This window comes from Chelonoidis abingdonii, chromosome 1 (genome assembly GCF_003597395.2).
Source record: "Chelonoidis abingdonii isolate Lonesome George chromosome 1, CheloAbing_2.0, whole genome shotgun sequence".
In the NCBI taxonomy this organism is placed as follows: domain Eukaryota; kingdom Metazoa; phylum Chordata; order Testudines; family Testudinidae; genus Chelonoidis; species Chelonoidis abingdonii.
In genome coordinates, this window is record NC_133769.1 from 17,382,069 (window position 1) to 17,404,274 (window position 22,206).

Below are 22,206 nucleotides of genomic sequence, written 5' to 3' on the forward strand. Positions count from 1 at the left end.
GACCAATTCATGTTCACTTTCATTATCTGAGTCAGATGCCACCAGTAGAAAGTTGATTTTCTTTTTTGATGGTTCGGGTTCTGCAGTTTCCAATCAGAGTTTTGCTCTTTTAAGATTTCTGAAAGCATGCTTCACACCCAGGGCCAGCTCCATGGTTTTTGCCACCCCAAGCGGGGCTGAGAAATGACTTCATGCTTCCTATTTCCTAGGGTCAAACAAAGCCCAAGCAGAGCAGGCATGGTTGGAGTCATTCAAGATGGCTGATATCACCCGCTGGAAGGAGTCCCAGTTAGACAGCGCTGGACTGCTGGTTTTCAACAGTGGGGAGGCCCAGTCCAATGCCTCCCCACTCAAGTAGGCTAATAACCAGGTCTATCTTGGCCTGGCAGGAAGAGTGCATCTGTGGTCGAAGCAGGAACAAGAGGTGGCACTGGTTCATGAAGCCCTGAAATTTTGAACAATGTCCACTGAAGCGCTCCAGGAGGGGAATAGCAAGTCCCAGCTCAGGTGGTGGTGCAGCTGGTCGGGCACGGACACGCAGTATTCTCTGCATGGAGTTGATGGGCTTGCTTCTTGCTTCCAGCTGTGCCATCAATGCCTCCATTGCTCAGTTATCTACCTGGAGCCAAGCTGCATTCTCATGTGATGCTGATGTTCTTTGGGGTAAGGAGAACTTTTCTGGATCTGTACTCGGCTGGGACCAGTTGGAGGAATAGTGATCCAAGCAAGCTGTAGGGACCAGAGCAAGGGTGGTCATGTTTGTGGGTCAGAGCCAGGAACCAAAGCCAGAGTCAGAGCTGGAGTCAGAGTCAGAATTATGCCACAGGTCAGGGCTGGAGTCGGGGTTTGGAGTCATCTAAAAGGCTGAGCCAGAATTAGTGTCAGAAGTCTCGCTAAGAATGAGGACTGGAGTCAGACAGCTGTACAAAGGGTCAAGCTTAAGTCAGAGTCAGATAGCAATACCACAGGTCAAACCAGAGTCAGGAGTTAGAGTCCAGTGCAGCAGCAGATCAGGAGTTCACTTAGTTGCTCAGACAACGTCCTGTGCCTCCTTCTGGCTTAAGTAGTGTATCTGGGCCAACTGGAGAGGCCAGACAACTGCTCCAATCAGGAGCTTCATAGGTGCAGCCTCTGGTGGTCCAGAGTTCTGCTAGTCCCATCCCTTTGTGGTTCTGAAGAGCTGTCAGGTGGCAGTTGTGGTCTGGATACCACTTGGGACCCTGGGGCCTGAGAGCTGTGATCCCTCACATCTCCTTAATAGAGGTCATCAGGCAGTGGTCATCCAAGGAGTTCTTGCCTTCGGCCAGCCCTGGAGCTAAAGACTGGAGGTCTGGTCTGCCATGAACTGAGTTGTGTTTTCCTTTGTTAAATTCTTCCCTTCAGGTCTGACATCACTCCCAGTTGTGGCAGAGTGGGGCTGAATGAGCCAGCAATAGCTTGTTAACCCAGTGTTGCCCAGGGTGGGGTTTGTATATAGAAATGTTTGTTTATAGAAATGATTACATGAGAAACCTTAAAAAATTCATTGAAAATCAAGAGTATTAATTATTTAGAACATTTCCTCTGCAGGGTTTGCAACCCAAGCATTTGCAGCATTGTCTTAGCACATAGGATCTGAGAACAGAAACTGACCATGAAGAGATTGGTTGAATCCTTGTCCAAGCAAAGGCCAGTCAATAAGCAATAAAGGATGACACGTAAATTTGATTTTCTAAACTTTTCCTCTTAAAAAGCTAAGTGTTGTTAGCAACACACCTGAGGAGAGGGGTTTTTTAATGTAGGATATTAGCTAGATAATGAACCAAGTTCATCTACAGATTTCAACCGAGTTACACAAGGGATACATTTGTCTCAGTCTGTTTTTATACACAAATCAAGCTGTTTGCATTTTATTCATTGGACTAGCCCTGACCCAAGAGGATAAATTTTCTTGGCAACAACAATTAAGGGCCTGATAAAACCACGATATATTATCAGCACAATTTTTTCCTTACACAAAGGCTGCATTTTGGCATCATTTTTTTTTTAAAAAAAAAAGAAAGAAACACCGATTAAGGGCTCTATCTTGCTTCCTGTGGAATCAGTGACAAAACTCCCACTGGATTCAACAGTCAGATCAGAGCTTACATCCAGTTCTAATTATTTATCAGATTCAACAGCCTCTTCCAGACAGCCACGCCTATGGCTTCTAACTCCATCTGGCTCTGGACTTGACGTTTTGGTTGGTGATACTAGTTCTAGCCACTGAAAGGATAAATCTATGAGAAGACAGATGACATTGTGGTCAAAGAATTGGCTTCAGACTCAGGAGATCAGGGTTCCATTCACACTGCCTGGGTGCCCCAAGGTCTTCTGTGACTTGGACTAGTCACAATCTCGTGCTGCCTCTGTAACTTGAAGTCTTTAAATCAAGATTTGAGGGCGTCAGTAACTCAGCCAGAGGTTATGGGCCTATTACAGGAGTGGGTGGGTGAGGTTCTTTGGTCTGCAATGTGCTGGAGGTCAGACTACATGATCATGATGGTCCCTTCTGGCCATAATGTCTATGAGTTCCTAATCTGTAAAATGGGATCAATGCTACTTCCTTTCTTACGCCTGTTTAAAGTGTTAGCTCTTCAGGTTAATCTCTTTACAATGAAGCCCCAATCTTGAAGGGCCTTCTATGCATTACCATAAAATAAACATCATAATAATGTATTATTAATTATTATTATATTCTACTAGCACAGATTGCATGACTGAGTCACAGGAACACTATATTTTTTCTTACTGTTTGTTTTTTATATTTTGACACATGCTAATACAGTAAAAGAACACTAATAATATTTCTCTTCCTAATACAAAATGATTCAATAAACAAATATTATCACATTTGTATCTCTAATAATTGCAAGTTTTCACAGAATTACTTTCCCCTACCTTTTGCTACACATTATGATGAAAGGGCCTGCATACATATAAGCTGTAGCAATTATTAGCTATGTATTGAGCAGAGTTGTGCTCAGAGTTGCACAAACGAAGTCCTTTCTTCAGGAAACCAGCTTTCTGGAGCCCAGTCTTGCAAAACCTTACACGCATGGGAAGTCCCATTGATTTCAATAAGTGATTAAGGATTTACAGTCTGGGGTTTTCCATGGTTACTGCATTTGTAAATGGTTTCTTTATTAATATATTTCCTTCAAGGGAACTAAGCTGCTGACAATAGAAACTGACTGCAGTGAATGTTCACCTCTGTTGGATAGAAAACTTGCTTCCGCCAACTTCAGATGCCTAGGCCTAGCTGGTAGCCTCTTAGCAGTCATCATAAGAAGCCAGGAAATAACGTACAGTAGACACATTCAGCAGAGACACTTTAATTGATGGCACAACAGTACAGTAGGTCCATTGATCAGGACTAAGAGCCCCGAGTCAGGCATCACATTCAGGTTTTACCTGAATGATGGCAGTTCTGAAACCTAAATAATCAAAATTTCTGCTTTCTCTGTCCTTTGGTCCCCTGATTCACCCCTGTTCAAATGGCAACATGATAATGCCACAATCAGGATAGGAGCCTGTGTCCCTTAGCAGAAATAGATCATATAAATGAAGCTCACAACGATCACTTACAAGACAAAGAGGCCAAGTCTGCTTTTGGCTACTTTTGAGTGGCAAGCTAGGGAGAAATTTCCACATCTGTTTCCTTCATTCATCTCTTATTTACAGCCACACAGAACAGGAAATGCATTGCTCCATACACCAGCCACTGACCCTCCTGGGAGAGGTGCTGAAAATATGGCAAAGAGTTCTTCATAGTTCTATTGCGTCTTAGAAACAGATCATTATGAAACCAAACTAAACTTGCTGTGTCAGTGTTTGAATCTGAACTAAGAGTACGTTCACATCAGGTATCTACTGTATATAAAAAAATCCAGTGAAGGGGAAAAAAGAAAGCTATGTTCAATGGAAACCATTCCTTAACACGAATATTTCAATTACTGTGCACATCATATGGAGACTTCAATTCTTTCATGGGTATGACCTCACTGTCCTTTCGCCATAGGTTACAAATCACAATTGCAGCTACAAAGAGTTCCTTTATTGCCTGCCTTGCATTCTCCACTTCATAAATCTGCTACGGGACATCCTCTCTGCGGGAGAAAAAGGACGCTTTAGTCATTCTTGCTATTTAAGGGTCTCTGAAGGTTTCTCACTTGGCTAAGTTAAGAATGACTTTCAGGAATGTGTTCTCCATTAGACTCCCAATGACATAAAGAAAGGGAGCCAAATCCTTAGCTGGTGTAAATCAGCCTAGCTCCTTCAACTTCAGTAGAGGTACACTGATTTACACCAGCTGAGCATCTGGCTGAGAGTTTGCTCTCTTTGGACTTTTGGAGCCAGGTGCTCAGCTGGTGTGAATCAGCACTGAAGTCAGTGCAGCAGTGCCAATTCACACTAGGTGAGGATTGGTCCCAATAGGTCTATTCTCTTTTCCAGCACTTTCTTCTATAATATGTTCCTTGCTGGATGCTGATGCACAAAGTCAAAGGCTTGTGGGTTGTTTTCATACACAAGGATTTATTTCTTTTTCAAAGGCTTTGGATGTAAAAAACGTATTGTTCTTCCCTACCCATCCGCTAATGGAAAAGAGTGCCTGTGAGCAAAGGAAGATAAACATTGGTCATTCAAAATCTCTTTTCCCAGCAACCTTTAGGTGACTGGCCTTTGTCTTTTATCCTGAAGCCCAGATACGTTGTCTTCCTGATTCCATTTGATTCATTTTCACTCTTTATGAAACTCAGACATGTGGGCTGTCCTGTTCTGCAGCCCGATTAAGATTAGACATCTTTAAGCATAAACATGAGCAAGCTTTTCATTACGCAAAATGCAACAGCTTGTTCTGTCTCCACAGAATTCCACACAACATCCTTATTTAGCAATATTAAGAGCAGAGGGAAGGATCATTAGCAGGTCAGATCTTCAGTTTGTCAGTCAGCATTGTTCCATCGGCTTCCATGGAGCAATGCTGATTTACACCAGTTGAGGATCTGTTCCAAGGAGGCAAAGAAGTTTTCAGGTATTCTTTTAAAGAGATTTAGAGCCCCTGAAGCAAAGATATAAGGTGGCAGTGTAGTGATTGTGCCTGTAAGACACCCACTACTAAGAGGTGCACAGGCAGATGTAATGTGTACAGCTTGATCTCCAAGGACCCTGCAATCTGTTTGGTGGAATCTCTTGGGTTATATCTCTGTGCCTGATACCAAATGGTGGACGTTCCAGGCATTGGGGGCAGTGCTAGTACCCCTGTTTTTACAGATGGGGAACGGAGCATAGAGAGATTAAGTGCCTCACCCAAGATCATGCAGAAAGTCTGTGGCAGAGCAAGGGCTTGAACCCACATCTCCAGCTGGTGCCCCAGCCACCAGACCATCCTTTCTCTTCCTAGTCTCAGCATGTAACTTGCATTAAGAAAAAAAAAGATGCCAACCTACCCTGCTAGAGCTGGGAATTCTCACTTTAATTAGAGATTGGGGATGTCTAGGCTCACTTTGTTTCACCTGCACATCTACCAATGTGATATATGCCATCATGTGCCAACAGTCCCCTTCTGCCATGTACATTGGCCAAACCGGAGAGTCTACGCAAAAGAATAAATGGACACAAACCTGACATCAGGAATCATAACATTCAAAAACCAGTAGGAGAACACTTCAATCTCCCTGGTCACTCAATAACAGACTTAAAAGTGGCAATTCTTCAACATCAAAAAAACTTCAAAAACAGACTCCAACGAGAAACTGCAGAACTGGAATTAATTTGCAAACTGGAGACCATCAAATTAGGCCTGAATAAAGACTGGGAGTGGTTGGGTCACTACAAAAACTAAAAACTAATTTCCCCATGCTAATTTCCCCCTTCTGTTACTCATACCTTTTTGTCAACTGTTTGAAATGGGCCACCCTGATTACCACTACAAAAGTGATTTTTCATCCTGTTGATTATATCCCACTTTAATTGAATTGTCTCGACCCCTCCCCCACCCGTAAGGCAACTTCCATCTTTTCATGTGCTATGTACATATACCTGCTNAATTGAATTGTCTCGACCCCTCCCCCACCCACCCACCCACACTTGGTAAGGCAACCCCCATCTTTTCGTGTACTGCTCTCTATATATCTTCCTATTGTATTTTCCACTCCATGCATGAATGAAGTGGGTTTTAGCCCATGAAAGCTTATGCCCAAATAAATGTGTTAGTCTCTAAGGTGCTACAAGGACTCCTTGTTGCTTTTGCTGATACAGACTAACACGGCTACCACTACGAAATTTGTTTCTCCTGAGACTCATCCTAGACATCAAGGCCTGCACTCATGCTGAGTACATGGACCAAGGGGGCCCTCCTTATTCTGGGGCAGCTAGGAGCCAAATCATTGCCCACCCCCCAATGCAGATCACAACAGCCCATGGTATGATTCAAATTTACACCTTAGCCACAATGACCCCTGTGGACATTGTTCTACTGCAGAAGAGATAAGGCCACATCCCCTCCAGCTCTCAGTCAGCTCCTGACATGCCCTGGTTAGAAAGGCTCCCTGTGCAGGCTAATTCTCCAATGGGGTGACTTATGGCTGCTTTATGGCCACATTATGCTGGTTCTGCACAATGCACCCTTGAATTCTCTACTGAAAACTCCTCTGGTTATCCCACTGCTGTGGACTGCTGGGATTTCTTCTCTGTGCTTTGCCTCTGCAGGCCTTCTTGATCCAATTTGCTTCTTGCTTTGTAACTTGTAGCTTCTCACTGAAGGACTTTATTAAGGTACTAACCCACTTCCTTTTGTAAATACCCCAGCAGCGCCTCATCCTATTTGTGCCAGAAAAGCCTCAGTTACCTCTCTAGGGATAATTTCTCAGATCACCCACAGAATAGAATTTGGATCCCTTGCATAGCCTCTGTCTCTCTATCTAGGATTTTACACTCTGGGATACAGTCTGTGGAATGATGTTTTTTGATTATCTCTAGGTGTAAGGGTAAGTCGGGTGTGGGACTTCAAGTTCACAAGGGATTAGATAGCTCTCACAAGTTGGCAGTCTAGCCAAATTTATTGGGTGGACAGGGACCTTAACTAGAGCAGGATAAAATGCATATTGTTAGAATGCTCTTGCTAACACTTTCTAACAAACATGTGAAAAGTCAATGTAGCAAAAGCCCTACAACCTCTAACATGTCCTGAGCTGGTTTAAAGCCTAAGAGGGAAACTAACTTTTAACTTGACCATGCTGAAGTATACATTGCCTTGTCTACACACCTTTTATCCTACTCTAGACAAGGCCTAGGATTTCTAGGACTCCTGGTTGTGCTATGGTTAACTTCAGGCATTCCCATCAGGCACTGAGCAGAGTCCTTTTTCTAACTACCCCAGACACCAGCTCACAGCTGCCTTCTCCCAGCATCACCTTATGTTCTGTTCCACAATCCTCACTATGGCTGGGTAGGGGGGGTTGGAAAAAATAAGCAAACACCCACCTACTCCAGCCCTGTTTGAGTTTGCCAGACTAAATCCTATCACAATCAGTTTGTGTTTGGAGTTCACCTCTGCGGGATGTAAAACTTGCTTCTTCCAACTTCAGAACTCCAAAAGGACTTCTGGTTGCTCGAAGCAGAATCCATCCTGGACCCCCCAGTGAGACAGGGTAACCTCACACTTATAGATAATTGGATTCATAAAAGGGACCATTGTGATCATCTAGTTTGACCTCATGTATTGCACGGGCCAGAGAACTTCCCCAAAATAATTCCCAGGGCAGATCTTTTAGAAAAAAATCCAGTCTAGATTTAAAAATTGTGAGTATGGAGAATCCACCACAACTCTTGGTAAATTCTTCCAATGATTAATTTTTCTCACTGTTAAAAATGTACGGCTTATTTCCAGGCTGAATTTGTCTAGCTTCAACTTCCAGCCACTGGATCATGTTTTACCATTCTATGCTAGATTGAATTTAACCGCAATGAGAGGAAAGTTGGTCTAATGGTTATGGCACTAGCCTGGGACTGAATTTAATCAGGGCTCCACAGAAGTTTTTTTGGGACCCAGGACAAAATCTGAACTGAGTCTCTCCCCACCCCCCAGTCCAAAAACATTCATGGCAGAGGGGCACCTGGGCCAAATCTGAGTAGCCAGGTCACTACACCACTCACTCACATTTGGCCTGTACACCCTTCTGTTGTACTAGACTACAGAGAATATGTACCATGCACAATGGAGCCCTTAGCACTTGGATACGATGTAGATAGTTTGTATAGAAACAACTCAGATAGTATGTACATTTAGCTCTCTCAGCACTCCTCATGTCTTATCCAATCCTATCATTTCTGTTTCATTGGTCTCTGCTGCTTGCTAGTTTTCCAATATTCCTTTTAAATGCCTCTTCATTTCCTACTGGCTCCTCTTACCTCAGAGACTTAACATGAGCGAGTGTATTCCCCTCCTACGAAGATGCCCTTTATGAAGAATATAAGAAGCTGAATGGAAGGATGAGCTACTCTACTATTAATTACTTTGGCAGTAAATGAGCCACTGTACAGGGCTTATGGCTCAGGAAGAGCTTTGGGTTTTAATCTCCTGTCCAAAATGACAAATAGCAGACTTACTTAACGGTGGGTGGTTGAGGAGTATCTTGCTTCATTACAGTTGGCAAAATAAATCTCTCTGCAAAGATGCCACCACTTGTCTGACTTTCCATTCTGCAGGAAATTCAGTCTTCCTCCCTTCTCCCTCCCTCGGAGAAGACATCTGTTGCTCTGTTTACAGTTCACGTCTCAGAAATAAAGCAAACACTGATTAATATAAACAATGACAATTTTGCACTTGGAAACCAATATTTGAAACTCTAGAAGACAATGTCCTTTATGCTGACATCAGTAACATTCACTGTACTGTCCTCTGCCTACCTGCATAGAGATCATTATTATTAGTATTACAGTAGCGCCTGAAAGCCCCAACCAAGAGTGAAGCCTCATTTTGCTAGGCACTGTACATGCACATCATGAGATCCACTCCCTGCCTTGAAGAGCTTAAAGTCCAAATAGCCTTGGCAGAAAGGGAAACACAACAAGAGAGAGGAAGTGACTTGCACAAGGGAACACAGCAGCGCAGCTGGGAATAGAGCCTCTTTCTTCCAACTGCTAGCTTAGTGCCTTATCCAATAAACCACCTTTCCTCCCTTAGTGACTAGCTACACATTTTAGTCTTATAGGCCATAGCTATCCTGCTTCTTGAGCACATGTTTAGAGGCGGATAAGGCCAGATCCTCAGCAGCTATAAATTAATATATCACCATTACAGTCAACAGAGCGATGTTGATTTGCAACAGCTGTGAACTTGGCTCTGAAGTACCATAAGTATGTGGACCACAAAAGGAACAATTACAGAAACCTGGAGCTGGAGAGACTCTCAAGAGTCCACATACATACACACCATGCTGAGGAATTGCCAGACCAAAGTACCTCTAGTTCAGTATCCCATCTCCAACTTTGGCCAGTACTGGATTCTTCAGAAGATGGTGCAAAACCCTCTGTAGTAGCCAGTTCTGGAATACTCTACCCACAAGGAAAGTTTCTTCCTACACCCAAGTGGTTAGATGTTGGCTTGTGCCCTGAAGCATGAGGGTTTATATCCCTTCCACAATTCTTGTTTTATTTTTTAAAATCCTCAAATGAGACTTTTCCAGGTGGTTGTAGACTTCACTGGCCAGTCTAGGAAACTGACACCTCCAAATGAAACAGGGGATGTATGAGTGTGCCTCTGTTTACCCCTTTGTTATTCTGCCTGGCCACATGGAGTTAAATCAAAGAAGACAGGTAGGACATCATGAAACAATGACAGATGTGAGGTACTTCCAGAAAGAACACCTACAGTCTTTAAGGGGACAGTGGAGGAACTATTAACTGGGAAATACCCACCTGCCTCATTCCAGATAAAATAGTAAGTTTGTTTTTCCCAGACCTCAGCATAGGCTTAAAAGCACATTAAACCATTAAAGACCCCAGCTGAAGAGGGAGGGGAAAGAGCAGGCAACAGCTACTAGAGGTGAATGAGATGCTGCAAGGCCAGCCAGGAGCAGGGCATCTGGGCTGAGTGGAACTGACCCAAAATTTGGAAGAAAAGAAAGAGATGTAGGTAAGATTAATGAGGGTATAGACCTTCTTTGTTATTTTAACCATTTCTGAGCACTGTGATGCTGTTGACTAATAAATAATACTTTGTTTTGAAAATTCTGTACAGTGTCACTACAGACAATTTCTGGTTACAAAGCTCCTGCAGGTAGCCAAGCCACATTGGCCCAGCTAAAGTAGTCACATTAAGAAATAGGGATGCAGAAGCTGAGGGACCCAGTCTAAGAGAGGCAGAGTCATCCCTATTTCTTAACACCAGAAAGAACACCTACAGACTTTAAGGGAACAGTGGAGGAACTAATAACTGGGAAATACCCACCTGCCTCATTCCAGATAAAATAGTAAGTTTGTTTTTCCCAGACCTCAGCATAGGCTTAAAAGCACATTAAACCATTAAAGACCCCAGCTGAAGAGGGAGAGGAAAGAGCAGGCAACAGCTACTAGAGGTGAATGAGATGCTGCAAGGCCAGCATTAGAGCTGAGTGGGAAATGTTTTTTCCTTCCTGTGAACATTTTTGATATTTAGAAAAATGTTCCTATTCTGCATTAGGACAAATCAAGGTCTTTCACAGTTTTTCTCTCTCTGACTAGAAATTCCATCCCAGATATGAGCCACCTTTTGTGGCACAAATTTTGTCAAAACTGGTACATTTCCACAAAAGTTTCAGTTTTGTCAAATCAGCATTTTCTGACGAAAAAAAGTTTTGTCAAAAAAATTCCCAGTCACCTTTAGTGCTAATAAATATGACCATCTTCCAGGAGAGGCTTTATGCATGGTTGGTCTGATGAACAAAGGTCTGGTAAAGTTTAGAAGCTACCTGAAGTGCATGCTTACATCTGTTTACTGTATTTGAATTTGCTTTTTGTAAGTAACTTTGTATGTTTAAAAAATTTAAATGTATCAGAAGTTTTGCCAATTCAGTCTCATGGATATTAGTATTTCCATTTATTGGGCCATGGTCTTTGTTGCCATAACACCACTAAAGTCAATGGCGTTATGCCTGTAGAGAATTTATCCCTAAAAGGAAAAAATGACAGTGAGGCCATTTTACAAAATGGGAGACAGAGGTGGGGAAAGGTTCATGGACTAAAATTAGATACCCCTATGGATAAAATAATAACCAGGCTGTACTGTCAGAATGATCCTGTTCCCTTTACAGAGAGGAGAAACGTGTTGGTTAGCACATTTTGATCCTTTGTTTTTTCACGTGGCTCTTTCCTTCAGTTTGCACACCAGCACTTGCAGCAAAAGGGACAAGATGCCATGATAGAGGTTGTCCCTGTGCTATTTTTAGCCTGACCAGAAATAGGAAATAACAAATCTCTCAAGGTTTGCAGCCCACTTTGCCAGCTCCATGAGGCACCAATAAGATTCCCCAACTTCCTGATGCTTAGCCTTCAAACTGAAGGGAAATGCTAAACCTTTGGAGTTTTGCCCCCCATCCACTATCCAAAAACAGACATCATCACAATGCAGTTTGCTTCTGGCCAAGCCAATAGATTCATGCTTGCCACTTTCTCCATGATAGCAAATAACTACAATGGAAAGAGACCCCAAGTGAGGAGGAGCTGTTAGGTTGTGAGTGCTTCTATATAGTTCCGTTGCTAGGGAAACCACTTCCTCTGTCTGTTCACGTTCAGAAGAGCTATTGTAAGAACCCTAGCTATTGGGATAGTCAGACGCTGGGATAGCCCTACTACAGGCAAAAGAAAGGAAAATGCTCTCAGAGCCTCGAAATAAAAATGTTATATGGCAATTGTATTTCACATAAGTTACATATACTGTTTTAATAGCACGCAGTATGCAAGGAGTGTGGTAGATGCTTCTGTAAAAAACTGTTTTCTAAATCATCTTGTTTTCATCACAAACAAATGGACTGCTTTTTGGAGGAATTTTCTGCAAGGCTTCTTGTGCTCTCTTATGCAAAGCACGGCAGCAGGTTAAAGTTCAGTGTCAACGAAAAGAAAAAAACATTTTGTTAATGGGGATATAAACCTTGTCAAGTTCCCTTTAAAAAGAAAACATGTGACACTGGTTGACTCTTTTTACATTGGCAATATATACTTCCTCTGATTTTCTGTATTTCCATTGTTTACATGACATTAAAAATAGATACGAGCCTTTGCCCTAAGTTGCACATATATTTCGTAGCAGAGATAGTTGTAGGGTCACAGTCTCATGCTTTTGCGACAAGTCTGTCTTTCTTTCCCTTTTCCCAAAGGATGGATCTTACATCAATAACACGACTAGGGTGACCAGATGTCCCAATTTCATAGGGACAATCCCAATTTTGGGGGTCTTTTTCTTATGTACACTTCTATTACCTCCACCCCCTGTCCCGATTTTTCACATTTCCTGTCTGGTCAACCTAAACACAACACTGGTCAGTCTTTAAGGCATATAATACACCCCTGGGCATTCACAAGGAGCGTACAATATTCTATAATCAAGGCTTCATGAAAAGCAGAAAGGAAGAAGCAGTTTGATACATGTTGTGCTTTGTAGAGGACCTCCTCCAGGGATGAATTTTACCCCAATTCCAACTGTTGTTCTTCGGCTGGATCCTTATACATTATTGGCACAGACAAATTTGGGTACATCTACAATGCAAAGTAAGAAGTAATTGCAGCACAGGTTGGCATACCCATACTAGCTTTAATCTAGCTAGCACAGGTAACAATTATAGTGAAGGTATGGGAGCACGGCTGTTAGTTCAGGCTAGTCACTTGAGCACAAGCCTGCTGGGGACCCTGGCTATGTATTCAGGCTCCTAGCCCACACCGAGGTCCATGCTGCCATATCTTCATTGCTGTGGCTACCCGTGCAGGCTACATTGAAGCTAGCACATGCGTGACACCCTTGCTACAATCACACCTCAGTTTACAGTGACACCACAGAAACAAGCATATTGAACATTCCTGGCTTTCTTCATGTTAAGCTGCTACACTTAGACAAAACAAAGATCCTGAACAATCAGCAATCTGACAGAAAGTTCCCCCCACGTTAGTTGAAACAGGAGGCTGTAGTTCAGTGCAGTTTCTCCTGGATGCAGCCAATGCCTAAGATATTCCCCAAACAGTGATAAGGTAGTAAACACCCACATAGACTGACTGAAACATGACTGCCAGCATGGCTGCAGCTCTTTTCACCTGTGGACAATGCTATGCGAAAGTATTTAGCGCCTAATGCTGCTGAAATCAAAGTTAATTACTGCCATTGACTTCACAGGGGGCAGGAGCAAGCCCTTGAGTGGTGGAGTAGTAATAAAACATCTAAAAATCATTCTGGGATGCTCAATAATAATAGTATTTTCCACGAATGGTCTGTGGAACTTCAAAAGCAGCAAAGAGTCCTGTGGCACCTTATAGATTAACAGACCTATTGGAGCATGAGCTTTCGTGGGTGAATACCCACTTCGCTGGATGCATGGTTCACTTTATAGTTCACAAAGTGATATGTAAACATTTACTTTAACATTAGAAGCAGCTTGGTGGCTAGGCCACTGGAGTGAGAATCATGAGACCTGAGTTCTAGTCTTAGCTCTGCGATTGATGTACTGTGCGACCTTGGTTAAGTCATTACAACTCTCCATGCTTCTGTATCTCAACCACTCCTTGTCTGTTTAGACTGTAAGCTCCTTGGGGCAGGGATTGTCTCACTGTGTGTTTGTATAGCACCAGAGGCCCAAATCCTGGTTGATGCTACTATGATAAATAATAACTACATGCTGCAAAATAGGTAGGTACTAAAGCTCAGCAAGCTATTCTCAGTGATCAATTTATTCAATGAATGGGGACCCTTTTTCTGTTTGCAAGTTACCTGCAATAAGTCTGAGGGCTGTCTTTTTTTCAAATCTGTGTGTTCTGCAAACTGAGCCAGTGAGTGGTTTATGCAGGCAATGAATGGTTTGCTCTTGATGTAATGCATACCTACACCATCTCAGCAAGATGAGGAAACTTCCTATGAATTTTCTTTAGCACAGAGAAAATAACGTTGGCTTACTCCACTGGTTTTTCAATTCTTGTGATCTGCTTTCAAGTTTAATACAAGTGGATTGGATGATTTTAACTTTGTCTTTGGAATTATTTGTTCTTCTGGCACCACACACCCCATACAGCCTGGCATCACTGCTGACCTCTACATAAGGAAGAGAAATGCTGGACTGCTCTAGTCAGGATTAAGATGGCAAAGTGGTGAAGGCCAAGATTCAAAAAAGAACTAGATAAGTTCATGGAGGATAAATCCATCAATGACTATTAGCCAGGGTGTGCAGGGATGGTGTCTGTAGCCTCTGTTTGCCAGAGGCTAGGAATGGGTGACAGGGGATGGATCACTTGATGATTACCTGTTCTGTTCATTTCCTCTAAGCACCTGGCACTGGCCACTGTCAGAAGACAGGATAGTGGGCTAGATGGACTTTTGGTCTTACCCAGTATGGCCATTCTTATGTTCTTATGTAGCCCAGGCTGCAGATTGTGTTGTCTGCACTGCACTGGGCTTATACCAGAGCTATTAGCACTGTTCCATGCTTCAGGTGTTCCATAGATTTAAGAATACGGAGAAAGACAGAGAGAGAGTGTAGCATTGACAAGTCAAGTGACACAAGATCAGGGAAAGGAGAAACAACCCTAGAGTTCTGAGTCTGTCTCAACAATTCAAGACAAATGAGCTACCTACAGCCAGAGTATAGCATATGAAGGCAATGAACTTCTCCCAGTCACAGCATTCCTCACAGTGTCAATCAAATTTCTAGCTACAACCCCACTCGAAGTAGCAAGCAACACACCACCTTTCTCCCTGTACTTATGATCTCAGCAACAGAACTATTAGTCCCAACTGAGTCATAGAATCATAGAACTGGAAGGGGCCTCGAGAGGTCATCTAGTCCAGTCCCCTGCACTCATGGCAGGACTAAGTATTATCTATAACATCCCTGATATGTGTTTGTCCAATTTACTCTTAAAATTCTCCAATGATGGAGATTCCACAACCTCCCAAAGCAATTTATTCCAGTGCTTTACCACCCTGAAAGTTGGGAAGTTTTTCCTAATGTCCAACCTAAACCACCCTTGCTGCAAGTCCACCACTATTCCCCACCCTACCCCACCTCCTGTTAATGGACCTGTTCTATCCCGTCCTCACCACAGCTTGCTGAGGCCCTGACAGTCTCTGCAGTGAGGGCCCCTACCTGCATGAGCCCTTCTCTGCCAACCTCAGGATAGGGTCTATACCAGAAGTGGGCAAACTACGGCCTGTGGGCCACATCCAACCCACGGGACCATCCTGTCCGACAGCTGAGCTCCTGGCCTGGAGGCTAGCCCCCAGCCCCTCCCCTGCTGTTCCCCCTTCCCTGCAGCCTCAGCAGGCTTCACCATGAGTGCTCTGGCCCACTGTTCCTGCTGGGCACCACTGGTGGCATGGCTGGCTCCGGCCAGGCAGCAGCGGGGTCTGCGAGCTCCTGCTGCTCTGAGCAGCATGGTAAGGGGGCAGGCAGCAGGGGGGTTGGATAAGGGGCAGGGAGTTCCGGGGAGCAGTCAGGGGACAGGGAGCAGGGGGCAGTTGGATAGGCTTGGGAGTCCCAGGGGGCCTGTCAGGGGTGGAGGTGTGGATAGGGGTCAGGGCAGTCAGGGGATGGGGAATGGGAGGGTTGGATGGGGGGGGTCCCAGGAAGCGGTTAGGGGTGGGGGTCCCTGGCAATGCACCGGGGAGGCATGTTGAGGATGGGAGGAAAAGCGATCAGACTCCTCAATATTCCAGCTATTCTGAGCTGTGGAGTAGTCAATGGGCAGCTCTGGGTAGCAGCTGTAAATTAGAACTGCCTCTAAAGCCACTCCTGCTTACGCAGCCTCCAGCCTCCATACCACCCCAGAATTTGGGAATGAAAGGGTAATATAAAGCCACCTCTACTTCCCTTCCTGCTCCCAGGGCTGCATCTCTTGAGCATCCTGACAGACCCTGCTCAGAACCTGGGCCTTCAGACAACAAACTGCACCGTTTTTATGTGTACCACACGTTACTGCGCCTGAATAGTCTAATTACGCTCAAGAGTCCATTTCCTAGCTGTCATAGTAATATTCCTCTATTTGAACCTTAGAGTTCAAATATAAGGTACTAGCATGAAGTCCTCTAAGCTTAATCTCCAGCTTAGATCTGATAGGCTGCCACCAGGTCAGGAATTGATAGGGCCTGACCCCCCTTTCCTCTCTCTGGTGTCCCCAACCCTTCCCTGGAGGGACCCCCAGATTCCAAATCCCTTGGAGTCTAAAAGCAGCGAGAGATTAACCCCTTCCCCCTTCCTTCCAGGCTTGCCTCTTGGTCTAGCCTGCGAGTTATCAAAGAAACCGGTTTCTCTGCTGTCCCAAGAGTATAGCGTTCTTTCCCTCAGGACAATTGGAGCCTGCAAAATACCAAACAGCTTGGCTTTTGCCTTTCCCCGTTCTGACCTTCCCGTGAGGGAGACAGATACCTGATACAGGGTTTCAATTTCTTTGCACTTACCAGAAAGAAACTTCCCACAGTTTTGAAAAAGAAAGCTTTATATAGAAAAAGAAGAAAATACAGAATAATAACTTGCCATAAAATATAATACAGGGCTGCCTACTTAAGAAAATATATGAACACCCCCAGTCTGATTTAAAAAATAGCAATTTAACATAGACCGCAATCACACACAGTAGCTACAAAGCAAAGCACATCATAGCCGATTTTACTTTGTTCCATTTGTACTCACTGCCTTTTTGTAGAATTGAGAAGAAGATTGGAATTTAGCAAGAAGCTTGTCCCTCACAGCCGAGAAGCAACAAAGACCCAGAAATCCCAATCTGTTAAATACAACACAAAGCCTCTTCATAGCAATTACTTGTTTCCCTTGTACTCACGACTTTTGGGTAGAATATTTGAGATAAGAAGGAGTTAGAAGAGAAACTTGTTTACCACAGCCGGAGAAAACAACAAAGACCCCGAGTATAACAAATTCCCGCCCCTGACTTTAAACAATCCAGTTCTCTGATTGGTCCTCTGGTCAGGTGTTTGTTTCTCTTTGTTCCCCCTTTACAGGAAAAAGAAAATTAACCCTTACCTTACCTATCTACTTATGACACTAGCATAGTGTGATTTCTTCACAGCTGGGTGCGGCAGAAGCTTCTCAACAACATAAGCTGGAGAGGGTCTAAATAAACCACAATAGACTTGCATGGCTTGAAGTACCTAAAACTGTGGTAAAAGTTTTCAGTCTTTGAAGCGTCTAAAACAGATATTCCAGAACCACAGCATGGATGGGGCTGTAGATTAAGTTGGGTTCCAGGAATCATTACCAGGTCTGACTGTATGTTTCATTCCTCTCAAAAGCATTTTCAAATAATAGATGCAATCTGAAAAATATGTCCAGGCATTTTCCTTTTATAAGACTTGAAACACCCTTCCGTCAAGTGGTCAGAGTAACCCTGCTTTGCATTTTTCTGAAGTGCTCACATCATGTTACCAAGATCAATTAATAAAGCCTCATACTTTTCCCATAGGTATCCCGTTTTAAAGATACTGAGATACAGAGAGGCTAAGTCTTGCCCAAGGCCACACCGTGAGTCAGCGGCACAGTCAGGAATAGAACCAAGGTCTCCTAGTCTAGTATGCTAACCACCAGATGACTTGTCTACACAGGGAAAACAGTGTGCAATAAGGTGTGAATTTAAAGTGCACTAACTATGCCACACTAATTCCCTGTGAGGGGACTCTGAAAAGGAACTAGAAGATAAAAACGCATTAATGAACTGGTAGTGTGTGTGAGCAGGGTCCACCGAACAGTTACAAGGGACAGCAGGCTAGTGTGGGGTAGATTCACAGTCCAGCTTCGTGCGAACTAAATGTTTGCATAGACAAGCCCTTGGTCACAGCAGCCAATGCCCATCACCTCCCAGTCAGATGTGAACACTCTGATGCACTATGCTTGCGATTCTCCATAACTCATGCTAAGCAGTACACAAATTCAGCATGTCATAGTCCTGGTTCAAAGGCTTACCGTTAAGATAAGGAAGACAAACCTTGAATACCAGTCACAAAAGCCTTAAGTATTAGGAGTGGTACAACTGGTCTAAATAGTCTGGGAACCACTGATATAAATAGTGCTCACATTGTTAAACACCAGGGGAGGAAAAGGAAAAGACAAACTGTCCTAGCCCCATTGAACTAGGGTGACCAGATGTCCTGTTTTTAAAGGGACAGTCACATTTTTGGGGACTTTTTCTTATATAGGTGTCGATTACCCCCCATCCCCTGTCCCATTTTTTCACAGTTGCTATCTGGTAACCCTACATTGAAGCAAAATTCCCATCGACATCGATAGGTTCGGGATTTTACACTCTAACTCCCATCCCAGCCTGCATCTATACAGTCTCAACTAGAGCTGATCAAAAAGTTTTGTTCAAAAGATTTTGATGAAAAATGGCCTTTTCTCAAAACAAACACAACAAAATCATGGAAAATTTGCATTTATTCTGAAAGTTTCCAAGTTTTAAATCAAAACTGAAAAAAAAATTCCATTTTGAAAACCATCAAAAAAAATCACATTTCTGTGAACAATTTTGAAAAAAATAATGAAAGTTTTTCTGTTTCATTCAAAGTTGTACATGGAATATACCCACCATTTCCCAAACCACCTCTTTTATTCACAATTCTTGTTCAGATGCTTTCTTAAATGGAACACTGATAAATGGCAAACCAAGGGATAACTCTTGGAAGGGGCATTAACGCCAAATGCCTGTGAAACCTTATGGCAATCCCAAGACACTGAAGCAGACACTCTGTATTACCTTGTTTGTCTGTCTTACACAGCGAAGAGGGCTCATGAGACTGACCCTGACAGAGAAATTGGTGCAATCAGACTTGTTTGTAAAAATGATCATGTGGAGCAAGTGCTTAATTCTGTTGTCATTTCGCTACACAGCTTCTTCCGACACATGGCATAGATATGATATTAACTATGTTAAAGGAGGGTTACTAAGGCTGTAAGGTCAACCACTTAAAAGACAGGAAATGCCAAATTTAAGGTTGCACGGGCAATCTTAATTTGACCCCCTTGTGTATGTGCATTTATGATACAGTCTTTAATTACAGGTCACATACTATTTTTTCCACTGCTGCATCAGGGCAAATCATTGCTACAGCTTTTGCCTGCCTGTCCTGTACTGAAGTGATAGGCAACCGTAATATAGGGGTCACCACCGCTCCCCCTACAAGATAAAATACCTTGGAGTTTTACATGATGTCCCAACCAGGACCACAGTAATTTCTCCTCTCTGTCAAACAATCTTAGGTTCATTAAGATGATGTCACCCCTTTTTGTGGCCCTTAATAAGCCTTTAGGAGAGTTTGTATTTTAAAACAATTAACACTGTGGCTAAATTTAGAGCCCATTAAGGTTTCGTCACTGGTTGTTATGAGGCAAGTACTACAGTTGCCCAGAAAATCTGATTGATTCTAAACAGATACGTGGACAGGCTTTCAAGGGGCATTTTTTTGTCTTGGATCACTTAGTTACTACCTGGGTGGACCTGTGTCAAAATCCAGCCCTGATTGCACACATAACCACAGATCTGCTGAGAATACATACATTTTAATTACACTTACAGCAAACCACAGTTGGGGGAGAGAGAGCATACTACTGAAACGTGTTTGTTTCGTTTTAGCAAGAAAACTGCATCAGTAGAACCTCAGTGTTATGAACACCAGAGTTATGAATTGATCAGTCAACCACACACGTCATTTGGAACTGGAAGTATGTAATCAGGCAGCAGCAGAAAAAAAAAAAAAAAAAAAAAAAGCTAATTCAGAACAATATGTATTAAATATAAACCACTACAAAAATAAAGGGAAAGTTTAACAAAATACACGTATCCCTCATATAGTATATGTAAAATATATTATTTTATAAAATATGTACTCACTGCATATGTTATTATATGTAGGGAATACACGATGAGAGATCCTACCTCAATACATGTTAAAGATAGAGGACTTCCAAGTTGTTGTAAAATAAGTTGAATCATTAGTCAATTTAACACTGGAATGTATTTATAGTGTCATAGATTCCAAAGCCAGAAAGGATCATTAGATCATCTCTTCTGATCTCCTGTATAGCACTGACCATAGAATTTAACTTATATATAATATAGGTAGGGAATGCACAATGATGGCTCCTACCTCAGTGCATGTTAAAGGTCTGTGTGTGTGTGTGCGTGCATGTGTGCGTAATATAAACACACACACACATCTACACCAACACTGCAGATATAGAATTAAAAAATAAGAGGTTTAATATTTCCAGTGAAGGATCCTTAATAGAAACTTGTTGCCCCGTGGTTTTGCCTCTCTCCTTGGCTATAGTTATCAGAAGGAGTTTTTGGTTACATGGAAGATGAATAGATTCCCCATTCACTCCCGCTATAAGCATATGCCCCTGGTATCCAAGGTTCTTTACAGGTTGGTGGGAGAAGAAAGTTTACCCCACATCATCACTGGGACATATCCAAGGCTACTATGTTTCAAAATGGATTGAGCCAAAATATTTTTTATTTCATACACTGGGAAAGGAAACTATATATTCTGGTGGCTACCACTATGTTCATGTTGTTGAAGAGATGCCAGGGCCCTGGACAAGCCCTAAAGGTTCAGTAATGAGCCTCAGAGAGGTCAGATTGTATAAAAGAGGACCTTTCTTACTCATGGCAGCTGAACACCAATAAACTGGTCTGTTATTCATGTGGCATATCTAGTAATCCACTGGAGTTAAGAAAATCTTTAGCCAATATGTTAAACATGACTCAAGTTTAACAAATATGAAACCTAGTTGTCATCACGAAAAAAGTTTGGTGAATGGGATTTTTTTTGACCGGACAGGGAAAACCCCTGGAAATTTTGGGGCAATTTTTGCTCATATCAGAGTAATTCTGGAATAATTCCAATGCAGTTACTTGGTGTGGAACTGACAGCTGAATTAGACCTGTTCTCAGATTTTTAGGCTTGCTATTTTAGGTATATTTGTTATGTGTGCTGATCTGAAAATCATCACTTCTTAGGGGATTGTCTAAAGCAGATTTAGAAAAGCCAGATTATGCTTTGTACAGTGCATGGCAGACAGGAAACAAACTACAAGTGCCACTTAATGCATTCTACCTGATAACGGCTCGTTGTCTGAGATTTGCAAATCTATATCCTTCTGTGACTCCACTGCTTCTTGCTGTTCCTGTGAAGTTGCATCCCCCAAAAGAGAAAAGAGAGAGAAAATGCAAATAAACTGTTAATTAGAAAGATGTGGAACAGTTATGATTAATAATAATAAAGGTATTTCTAAAGCATCTTCCATCAAAGGATCTGAAAATACATTACTAACATTAAAATCAAGCCTCATAACTCCCCTGTCAGAAAGGTAAGTACATTATTATCCCCATATGGCATATCAGGAAATCGAAAAACATAGAGTTTACGTGATTTGCCAAAAGCCAGAGAGTAAGTCAATGGCAGAGCTAAGAACAAAACCCAGGATTCCTGGCTGCCTGTCCCATGAGCTAGCCAATTGATACGCTGCCTCAGTATATTTATCCATGTCTAACAAACAAAAATACAACACTAGTAAACTCATTCGAACTTTAGTTAATAAAATACTAACTCAGTTAACCTAAACATGACAGCAACACCAAATGTAAAATGCAATATTTTTCTCTGCAAGTAATGTAATGTGCACTTGAACTCTGTCTTTTGCAACTGTGTGGCTTCAGCATTCAGAAAATAAAATCACTTTGGCCAAAATCTTTCAAGACCCAGATCTAAAATGGTCATCTTCCAATATTTAGCTGAGAAATAGACTCCTAACATTCTTTCAATATGGGCTTTGAGTGGATTGATAAAAGGAGTAATTAGATAAACTAGACAGTATTTACTTAACTACATATGGAGTGTGAAATCAGTAAACACATAGCTACATTCAACAGGATGGAAGTAGTATTATTAAAACTCTTTGCAGCAGAGAGGAAGGTTGGTCCAGTGGTTAGGACACTAGCCAG